General features: G+C 34.8%; 1 protein-coding gene across 1 annotated transcript in view; it reads left to right on the top strand.

Annotated features, from left to right (window-relative positions):
* DMD (dystrophin) overlaps window positions 1-12,336 on the top strand; it is a 1,714,964-nt gene that overhangs the window by 237,314 nt on the left and 1,465,314 nt on the right. The gene's annotated exons all lie outside the window — the stretch shown is intronic.

Raw genomic sequence — 12,336 nt, 5'->3', positions numbered from 1 at the left:
CATTCACCTTGACGCCTGTACCAGAAACCTGGAGGCATTCCAGACACATCCCTTTCCTTTCTCTTGTGAGCCCTCTAATGTAATCACTCACAACATTGCTTAACTGTCTCTCATATTCAGTGTTTCATCCTTGTTCTTGTTACTATTTTCCGAAGTAAAGCCCGTATCTTCAACCCCTGGAAGTCCTTGCCTACATTCTTTTCTCGCTTCAATCCAATCTCCACATTGAAGTCAGTGCGGAATTTCAAGAGCCTATATAATAGTTTCTCCTCTGCTAAAATCCTAAGTAACTTTCTGCCTTCTAGAGAGTCTCATCACTTAGGCCTACAATTAATAAGTGACCCCCCCTACCTGTCTCTCAGTACTTATCTCCTATTACACCCCTCATATCCCTCAACCTACATTCTCTTCCTACAAGCTATTTCTGGTCTCTGTCACTGTCTTTGTACATGCTATTCCTGTCACTCAGAATACTCATCTTCATCATGTCTGCTTGGAAAAGTCCTATTTCATGTAGCAAACTCAGTTCAAATTTTCATCTGTGAAGCTGGTTTTTCTATATAGTGATGACCACTCCCTTTTTCGTGCCATCTCTGCACCATGATTATGCCTCTGTTGTTTGGAAGGAAAATAGTCTACTAAAAAGTGATTGTTCAGAAAGGCTATAATGTCACCTCGTCTATCATGGCTTGCAAATGGGATATGGAACTAAAAGTGTTTGTGGTACGTACCTTTGGGATAATTAGGGTAGGAAAAAAAGGCTATGAAATGTTAAATCCTATAGAATTAAGAAATAAGGGTTATTTATGAAGAAGAATAAGGATGAAAATATTTTTGATGTCTCTCTCGTTTCTCATTTTATATTTGGTGAATAAAAAGCATGTTTAAAATAAAAATAACTTTAAATGTGGTAGAAATAATTTCACTAAGCCAAGTGTCAACAACCGTTGCCCATGAAGCAGTAATTATAATTATTAGCACTTTTGTGTGCTCATTATTTTCCAAGAATTGTATATAGTTTGTATGTAAAGCTATCTCTATTTCACAAGTGAAAAAGGCTATGCATAATGAAGCTAAATCCAAGTTCATGTAGTTTGCGAGTGGCAGAGCTGGGACTGGTACCCAGATCTGTGTGATACCTCAGCCTGGGCTTTATCCTAATCTCTCAGTTTCATAGGAGAAAATTACTATGTGACCTTGAGAAGATTATTACAGGGGGAATATATATGCAAGTATGTTAGAATGAGGATATTGTTTATGAATATTAAGTGTTAATTCTCATATGATCTAAAGAGAATTCTGGCCCTGTTGGTCTCTGAAAAAAATCTAAACTTTACACTATGGCACAGTTTTTTAAATTGGAGTACTCTGAAAAGTACACAAATCATAATTATAGCTTGAAGATGTCACAAAGGTCGCATACCCAATTGTTGCACACCCAGATAAAAAGGTATTATGTTACCAACAATCAAAAAGCCCATCAGGGGCTTCCCTGGTGGCACAGTGGTTGAGAATCTGTCTGCCAATGCAGGGGACACGGGTTCGAGCCCTGGTCTGGGAGGATCCCACATGCCGCGGAGCAATTAGGCCCGTGAGCCACAACTACTGAGCCTGCGCGTCTGGAGCCTGTGCTCCGCAACAAGAGAGGCCGCGATAGTGAGAGGCCCGCGTACCGCGATGAAGAGTGTCCCCCACTTGCCGCAACTAGAGAAAGCCCTCGCACAGAAACGAAGACCCAACACAGCCAAAAATAAAAAAAATAAAAAAAAAAAAAAGCCCATCAAGCCCTATCATGGTCATAAACTGGTCCCACCTCCTCAAAGGTAACATCTAACCTGATTTATAATACCTCAGACTAATTTTGCTGTATTTTTAACTTGATGTAAATGGAATTGCATTATATATATATAAATATATATATATATTTATATATATATATATGTAACTGACTTTTCCCACTCAACATTATGTTTGTGAGATTCATCCATGTTGCATATAGCATTAGTTCATTAACTTTCTTTTTAATGACTATACCACAGTTTAATTATGCAATCTACTGTTAAGAAAATATGGATTGTTTCCAGTTTGGGACCATTGCAAATAATTCTCCTTTGAAAATAACTGTACATATCTTTCGGTGAATATTTGTAGGCTTTTATATTGGATATACAGCCAGGATTGGAATCGCTGGATCACTGAGTATATGTATCTTTAGCTTTATAGGTATTACCAAAGAGTTTTCCAAAGTTGATGTATAAATTTATACTCTCATCAGTAGTGAATAAAGGTACAAATTGCTCTGCATCTTCTTCAGTACTTCAAATTGTCAGATTTTTAACTTGAGCCTTTCTGGTGGCTGTATAATGACATTTCTCGTTTTAACTTGCATGTACTGATGACTAATGAGGTGGAACACTTTCACTTGTTTACTGGTTATTTGAAAGATCTCTTTTTGGAAATGCCTATTTTTCTATTGAATTGTCTATATTTCTCTTAGTGATTTGCTATAGTTATTTCAAAATATATATTCTGGATTGTAGTCCTTTGTTGGTTACCTGTATTACACATTTCCTTTTTTTTTTTTTTTAAATCTAAGTAACTTGCCTTTTTACTCCTTAATAAATTACTACTTTAATAAACAGAAGTTTTAAATTCATTATACCCCACTTCAATATTTTCTGTTATGGTTAGTGTATTTTTGTTCTGAGTTTAAAAGTAACGTTTCCTACTCTACGACCTAGAAGATATTCTCCTGGGTTGCCATATAGTTACTTTAGTGTTTGACCTTTCATATTACATTCCATCTCGTATTTATGGTGTGAGAAAAGGATGAATGTCCATTTTTCCTATTTATATTCAATTGAAGTAGCATGATTTATTGCAAACAATGTTCTGCAGTGTCACCTTTAGTCAAATGCCTATACATGCATGGCTCACTTTATGGATTCTAATAAGTTCCTTTTTTTTAAAGTCATTCAGCCTTCTTTTTATATGTATATTTTATTTATTTATTTATGTATTCATTCATTTATTATTTTTGGCAGCGTTGGGTCTTAGTTGTGGTACGCAGGATCTTTTGTTGCGGCGCAGGCTCTTCGTTGTGGGGTGCGGGCTCCTCTCTAGTTGTGGTGTGTGGGTTTTCTCTCTCTAGCTGTGGCGCATGGGCTCCAGAGCGCGTGGGCTCTGTAGTTGTGGCGCACGGGCTTAGTTGCCCTGCAGCATGCGGGATCTTAGTTCCCCGACCAGGGACTGAACCTGCGTCCTCTGCATTGGAAGGCAGATTCTTTAGCACTGGACCACCAGGGAAGTCCCCCTAATAAGTTCTGTTTGTACCTTTGCCTATACTTATGTCAATGCCACATTGTCTTAATTGCTATAGATTTATAATGATTTTAATATCTGGTAGTATTGTAAAATAAAAATTGTACCAGATGGTAAAACAGGCAAGAAAAAATTTATTCAAGACTATTGCAGTTATGGATCAAGACTGTTGCAACAGGGGAGAGGGAATGAACTCAGTTCCACTGAACAAAAGGTGGGAGAATTTGTAAGTGCTAGGATGAGCTAGCATAAAAAGATTGGAGGACATTAAGAGGTTGGATGGTCAATGTGATTATGCTATTTGTGTTTGCTAATTGTCCCTTATCGAAGTTAGGCTCCTACCCTCCCACAGAGTGTGGAAGACAGGCCCTATCTTTCTTGATAATTACGTTTCAAAGGGATGGCTAACAGGTCCTTGAGAAAGATATTCTTGGGTTGTAGACTATTTACACCTCAAAGGGGCAGATTAAAAAATTTACATCCTCTTTCCAAAGTAAGTGCTCTAAGCAAAGAGAGGTTGGGGCCTATAGTCTAAAGTTTAGGGAAGCTAAGGGGAACACTAAGTATATCTTGGCCCGTGTAAGCCCTTCATATTTATTTTCTCCTTTTTAATGGTTATGTTGCTATTTTTATTCATTTGCTTTCCAAATAAATTTTAGAATCAGCTTGTCACCACCCCCTCAAAAAAAAAAAAACAAACAAGAAAAAAAAGAAAAAACAACTGCTTTGGCTTTAATTGGATTTCACTGAATATATAGATCAATTTGTAGTAAATTAGTATCTTTATTATATAAAGTATTTCAGTTCATGAATATGAAATAGTCTTCCATTTATCTAGGTCTTTATTTTCTCTAAAGTTTTTGTGGTTTTCACGATAGTGAGTCTAAGACTTTTTATGCAATTTATTACTAGGTTTTTGATAGTTTTGCTCTTGTTGTAAATGGTATCTTTTAAAGTTTTTCAGTTTTTATTTTTTGTTGCTGATATTGAGAAGTACACCTTGATTTTTATTCCTTGGCCTTGTATCCAGAGATCATGCTTAGTTTGCTTATTAACTTGAGTAGTTTATCTGTAGTATCACTCAGATGTACATATCCAGGTGGTTTGTGATTAATGTCAGTTTTATTTCTCCCTTTCCAATCATTCATTTTATTAAATTTTCTTTTATTTTTGCGCTGCATACTCTAGTACAGTGAGATTATTGTTGATATCTGTTTCTCATTTTAGCTCTCGGAGGTGAGGCTTTTAGTAAATCACCCGTAAAGTATGATATTTCCTGTAGGCTTGTTGTAGATGCTTTTTATTCCTGGTGTTCTAAGAGGTTTTGTTATTACTGGGTGCTCAATTTTATCAAACTTTTTTTTCGGGATAACTTGAGACAATCATATTGGCTTTCTCCCTTATTCTGTTAATATGTAAAATCACATTGCTTCATTTTCTAATGTTAAAATAGCCTTGCATTTCTGAGATAAACCAAACATGGATGATATGTATAACCCTTTTAATTTATTGCTAGATTTTTTTTGCTACCATTTGTTAACATTTGATTTAGAGTTTTTCCATTGTGTCCATGAAAGAGATTGGCCTATTTTCCATTCTTATGATATGCTTGCTGGGTTTAAGTACCTGATTATGCAGGCTTGGAAACTTGCCATTCATGCCTGGAATTTTTTTTATGGGGGAAGTTTTAAATGAGAATTTAATATATTTAATAGACATAAGACTTTCTATTTTTGATTTCCATTTTTAAAAATATTTTACCTCCATTTTCCAGATTTTCCCTTTTTGTCAGTTTGAGTAGTTTTTGTCTTTCTAGGAATTTGTCTACTGAGGACACGGGGAGGGGGAAGGGTAAGTTGGGACAAAGTGAGAGAGTGGCATGGACATATATACACTACCAAATGTAAAATCAATAGCTAGTGGGAAGCAGCCGCATAGCACAGGGAGATCAGCTCGGTGATTTGTGACCACCTGGAGGGGTGGAATAGGGAGGGTGGGAGGGAGGGAGACGCAAGAGGGAAGAGATATGGGGATATATGTATATGTATAGCTGATTCACTTTGTTATAAAGCAGAAACTAACACACCATTGTAAAGCAATTATACTCCAATAAAGATGTTAAAAAATAATAATAAATAAAATAAAATTACAAATATATTCATATTCAGTCCACATGGTATTTAATAATATATTTATTATTGAAATTTAGGAAATGTGATATAAAACTATGAATTTCTAGCCTCCTTGGGAAAAGCAAGTGATTCGATGATCCTAGGTCTGTTTTCCTGCATATTAACCTCAGTAGGAATTGAATAGCTCTGCCCACTTTACTATGAGCTCTCCATTTAGCTACAATCCCCATCACTTTCCCATCCTCTTACACCTAGATTATTTTGTGCATTTTATTATGTATACACATTGGAATGTGTGATTTCTTATAGATGGAATATTTCAATGCCAAGAGTTAAAATGGAACATAGAGGGATACGTTTTCCACTTACTTGGTTATAAACAAGGCACGTAATGGAAAACGCTCCTGATTTAAAAATGCAAAAGTAAAAGATTTTCAACTGTTGTACAAAACATAAGCCTTATTAGACTATAGGTAAAATACAAAAACCTAGTAAAATTAATATCATGCTGAAATGTTTCAGTGTATTCTGTATTAAAAGTCTTTTATGCTGTAGATTTATCACATCTGGAAACAAAAGCTGATTTTCCAGGAACTGAGTTCTAAATCCTTACCATTTACTAGCACGTCAATAATTCATCACAGTTTTCAGAATAATTTCATATTTGTTGACCTGACCCTAGCAGTGACCTGGCTAGGAGGGTATGAAGCAGGTACTGTTATATCCATGTCACTAGTGGCACAGCTAAACCATGGCAAGATTAAGAGTTGGCTGACAGATATTACCAAGTTGGGCAACAGTTGAGCTGGGACAAGAATTCAGGCTGTCTGTACTTTAAACCTAGTGTAGCAGGTTAGTAGATTCAGATATTCTGCTATATAGCTAATGCCCAATTTAAGTGTTAAAGATTTAGAATTTGAGGTAGAGGGTACAGGAATTCACATGTGACTCTCATCTCCTATGGTTCTTTAAATTCACCACAAATAGCCATGCCATTACCATAAAATACTGGTAGACAGGTATTTAATGAAGAAGAAAGGGAAATAAAGGGGGGTTTTAAAACACTACTTGGGAGAAAAGCCCTGTATTGATAACTACAGTGGTGGTATTCAGCTTTGAGACATTCATATACTATGTGAAATGCATGTATTACTACACGAGACATTAAGCACAAGGGTAAGGGGGGGCCCTCCTCAAGAAGTTCAGAGACTTGGAGGCATAAAACAATAATGAACAGTAAAACCTCAAGCTACCAAGGAATGCCTGGGAATGTGATGAATGCTGGAAAGAACACTGTCATGCTTGGAATGCTCCTTAGGACTCCTGCTCTTTATTTTCTGGTATCCCAATTGAATAGACTGGTGGGAGCTGGAGAGTATAGAGTTTATTAAGCTGCCACAGAACATTAAATAATAGCCTGCAAATAATAACAGCAACAACAACAATAGGGCCTTCCCAGATTTATTCATTAGCACTTTATAAACTCATAAAAATAAATAATATATGGAACTGATTCTCATAGCACAGAAGAAGATGCTTCTTCAAGTTAAAAATCTCACTACGCTTTTAGCATGATCGCTAAGGCAGAATTTCATGAAGGAATCAGACAGTCATATTTACCTTTTAAAAATAAGTCCTTGCAAAGAGCACATGTTCTTGATCTAGAAGTGTAAGTATTTTTGATTTTTAAAACACATTTTAAACAAATATGCAGTTAAAATGTCAAAAATGTTTTTAGATCAAATTGTAACAGGGGGCTTCAAATCTTTGTCAAGTAGGTTAGATAAAATATTTAGTTAAATCTAGTGAAACTCCTGCTAAAATTAAATATGAAAAGACTCAAAAAGGATTCAGCATCTGTATATCTCACTGTATGTTTTGTAGCACAAATCACAAGGCATATATATATATATATATATATATATTTTTTTTTTTATGTTGAATGCTCTATTGAGTGAATGGCATCCTGAAAGAGCATGGACTTGTAGCCAGACAGATCTGAGGTCAAATCCCAGATACTCAATCCTTTGTCCTCTCTGGCTTTAGATAAGTTACTTAACCCATCTGAGTGTCAGTTTCCTCATCTGTAAACTGCACCATTAGAAGTGACAGGAGTTCCTTGAATTCAGTCAGGAGTTATTACAAGATCATTTAAACAGAAGTAAAAATGATATTTTCAGAGAAACCTCCAATAAGTGTTTCCTAATATATCACAAGATGTTTTTCCACCCTGGACCATACGTTAGACAGTGAAGCTTTAAGACACGCGATTTTATAGTATACTGCTTCAGTTAGCAGTTTGTAAAAAACATGTAAAAACAAGTTTAGCCAAATCATAGACTTGGCTAAACATTAGTCAGTAATACTCTGCCCCATTTCTAGCCTCATAATGGGTGCTTTATTTCTTTCAACACGTTATTTGATGTTATTTCCATTTCACTGTCAGTAAGATGAAGTTGCTAATCCTTTTTAACTGTATAGTTGTTTATAAAGTAAGAAAGAAAGAGCAAGAAATAAATTATTTTTCAGATGGCTCATTACACATAAAATTCATTTAGCTGAGGAGTACATTTCAGGGTCTGAAACTACAATAAAAGGAGATGGGTTGCTTGCTGCCTGCTGCCTCCCTCTCTTATAAATCTCAGTTGCTGCTGCATTGTGTGGTCCATGGCACATAATTGTTTCTTCCTTAGTGGACATACTCTTGGGGACACTTTGTCTCTTAATGCCAATCTTGCTGGGTGCAGTTTAGCTTTCACTTTCTATCACTGGCTTCAATAAATTCAAGGGTCAAGGTACTTAAGTTTTACCTTTCAGGTTTGTCAAATTTTCCTTACTTGCTTTTATCCAAATGTTCTTTTGATAGCCATTTCTCACTTTTGCTTTGAAAAACCAACTCAACCAAACAAATGAATTCAGATGAGAAATGTCCTTGGCATGTATAACAATATGAGATGTGAATTAAATGGGAGGGAAAAATCCTCCCCATTGCGGATGTGAGCCTAGATGATAATGGAGTTGTGATTTAGTCCATGAAAATGTGTTAGAGTAAGTGAACTGACCTTTCGCTTCTCTTACTGCTGAGACAAAATGAGGACATAAATACAAATTAATTTCTTCTTATCACTTCATGAGACATTATAATTCATTTTTCATTTATGTGCATAATGCTTACCTAGCTTACAAAAATATGCATTATTCCGAAAAGCTCAAGGGATTCATATACTTAAATGGAAACTCAGAGAAAGACTGATTTTTTTTTCTCTAGAGAAGAGGTTTCTAATCCTAATATAGTGATTTAAAAAAAGTTTTTTGGCTTCCTGTCAATTCCATTTGATCCAATCTCTTGTACTTGTCTAACAGTGTGGTTACATCCATTGAGGCAGTGATAGGAACTAGCATCTCTGAGTGATTATAAAAGCTGACTGATAATCCAACAATTGCTTAGCTCCATCCTTTGTAATTCAAATTAAGGCCAGCATTTCTAAGCAATAAACAGATAAATCTATAAATTCAAGCACTGTGTACATCTATTTATATTTGTGCATATGGCATTGCAAAAATCTACCTGTGGGCAGACATGTACAGCATACGAGCAAGCGATTTCTAATTCGGTTATCTAATTTCACTGAGACCAGTAAAAAGAACCATGCCTACATTGTAACAGAAGAGACTTAGATTCAGTTCATTGAGATTGTTCTGAGAGTAAGATAGATTTAGGCAGTAGAATGTGTTACTGAAGGATATGTATGCTCTCTTGTGTGGGAAATATTTAAAAAAGAATATACTGGAATTCTAAACGTCTATCTGTAAAGATTTAATAAGTACTTTTCTAGAGTGAGTAAAATAGTTCACCTTGGTGGTTCATAGAAGGTTCGATATAAATACTATGATCAAGCAAAATGTAAATAACCACCGACACTTGTATAACTCAGTTCAAATTAAAACTGCTTTTCAATACATGATCTTGTTTAATATTTGAAGCAATTCTTTAAGTGGTTGGTATGATTATTTTCTTTGAGAGACATTAAATTATTTAGCCATAAATTTCTTGAAAAAGTCACTTGATTTCATTGAGCAGGGAGAGATAAAGAATTGCTGGTATTATTACAGGAAGTTATGGATTTAAAATGTTTTCGTAATTTGAAAAGACATACACACATTGGTAATCCAAGCAATTGATTGACCTAAGACTTGAATCCAAGTGGTTTGGCTCTAGATATTTTTATCTTCCCCACATAAGATACAGAATCACAAAGTGATAGCATATTTGTATTTGAAAAGTTGTCACAATACATTATTAAAACTCTGCTCCATTTGAACAATTTAAATTCATTTTACTCTAGTAATTGAAATGTATTCTCTAGAATTTTCCCACTGTAATATGTACATCTTTACCTGTAACAACTTTAGTTTTGTGGGACATTTTGCAGTGCCATGGAATCAGCCTCTCTTAAATTTGTCTTATGTAGTTTGTTAGCTGTGCCATGACAAAATGCCAGAGATTGGGTGCCCTAAACAACAGAAATATATTTTCTCACAGTTCTGGAGTCTAGAAGTCCAAGATCAAAGTATTGGCAGGTTTGGTTTCTTGAGGCCGCTCTCCTTGGCTTGTGGACGGCGGCCTTCTCATTGTCCGCACATGGTCTCTCCTCTGTGCTCACACATCCCTAGTGTCTTTCTGTGTATCCAGATTTCCTCTTCTTATAAGGACATTTGTCAGACTGAATTAGAGCCCACCCTAACAGCCTCATTTTAACTTAAAAGCCCTATTTAAAGGCCCTGCCTATCAAGGTCCTGTCTTCTAATACAGTCACATGCTGGGATAGAGGGCAATAGGGCTTTAACATATGAATTTTAGGCAGACACAATTCAGTCCATAACATCTTTATTCTGTTAATTTTGGGCACATAGTTTATGTTCAATAAATATTTGTTGCTTAAATAAATTCATGATTGGTGAATGAATGAATTGGAGCTTATAATTAACTATTAGTTAAATTAAATATTGACTGAATTATAAACCTGCTTCAGTGAATTATCAGTTACCTATTATGATTATTTGAATACAAAGGTCACTTTTAATACTAATCTTTTTTTCTTCCTTTTTTATTGAAGTATAGTTGATGTAAAATACTATGTAAGTTACAGTTGTACAGTATAGTGATTCACAATTTTAAAGGTTATACTCCATTTATATTTATTATAAAGTATTGGCTATATTCCCTGTTTTGTACAATATATCCTTGTAGCTTATTTTATACCTAATAGTTTGTACCTCTTAATCTCCTACCCCTATAATGCCCCTCCCCTCTCCCCACTGGTAAACACTTGTTTGTTCTCTGTATCTATGAGTCTGCGTCTTTTTTGTTATATTCACTAGTTTTATGTATTTTTTAGAGTACACATATAAGTGATATCATATAGTATTTGTCTTTCTCTGACTTATTTCATTTAGCATAATGCCCTCCAAGCCCATCCATGTTGTTGCAAATGGCAGAATTTCATTATCTATTCATCTGTTGATGGAAATAATATTCTTAAAATAGTTGTTTTAACTAGGTTGACTCTGTACCTAAAATAATATTTATTATTGTTTTTTATAACTCATTCATATAGTGAAAAAAACTGTAGTGCATAGTGTATCACAATGTATTTTAGAATTTCTATAAATTTAATCTTAAGCAATCTAGTATAGAGGTCTTTATGTGGATTTGTTTTATATGATGTCCTACTAAAATTAAATAATAATCATCCATCTATGAGATTACAAACCTAAGATGGTACTTCAGTGGACACTACCTTTGTGTGTCTTGTAGCACTAGAGAGAAGATGTTATACCTATTTGGACGCCTTAGTTGATTTTCTTTCATTTATGAAGGTGGTGCTACCTACAGTTTGAGTTTATCTCTTACCCCCTTGACACCCATCTCCCCTCCCCTGAGGTTGGAGCCCTGCAATAAACATCCCACAATTTAACCTTTTATATCTGCATCATAAAATCAGGCAGATGGTGTAGTTTATGGCTAAGGAGTGAGATTTTCTCTCTTTGAAGCTAGTTTTTTCACAACTAATCCATTAACAGGTATGTTACATGCCATTTTATCTGATGCATCCTGACATGGTAACTAGGAAGTTCACTAAAAGAACTTCTAATATGTTTTAGGAAAAAAATCCCAAATGTTTGATTGTAATAATTAAATGGCTAATATTGAATTCATTGAGTTATGTTAGCACATTCCCTGTGGGTATCTTGCATCACTATTCCAGTGCTATGGCTTCTGCCATAACTAACGTAATTCAGAAGGAATAGAGTAGAGAATGAAACTATAAAAAATACAAAAATCAGTTACGTTATGCTGAAAGCAATAACATTTTTATTGACATTTCTGAAGAAAAATTGAAAACTCACCTGTGACTGGGCTGCATATGAGTCCATGATCATTTTAATATTGTAGTAAAATGTTTATTGCCTACTCCTTACCCATGTATGAGACTCCCTTTTTGAAAAGATGGTAGATTAAACACATTTTAAAAAAAAATTAGGTAGGTCTCTGAATTAATTAGGAATAGATGGATTTTGCCATGATGCTAATAACACATGTATTATTTGAATCATATATCAGAATTTTCTAGGTGGATCAATCCAAACATGTAGCATCAAGTAAGGTAGAAATTATGATCAGGCTTATCTTAGATACTTGAGTATATTTGTAAAAAATATGAGTTACAAACATTTCTTCTAGCTCTACTTCTATACAAAATAAGACGTCCATATTTTGAGATACTTCTAGGTCTAGAGATCCAATATCTATGGGAAAATAATTCTATTATTTATAAGAAAGTCAAAAAAGTTGAAATTTTTGGCTCTGAAGTACATCCTA

This window comes from Eubalaena glacialis, chromosome X (assembly GCF_028564815.1).
Source record: "Eubalaena glacialis isolate mEubGla1 chromosome X, mEubGla1.1.hap2.+ XY, whole genome shotgun sequence".
Taxonomy (NCBI): Eukaryota; Metazoa; Chordata; class Mammalia; order Artiodactyla; family Balaenidae; genus Eubalaena; species Eubalaena glacialis.
This window is presented reverse-complemented; position numbering and strand designations above follow the sequence as displayed.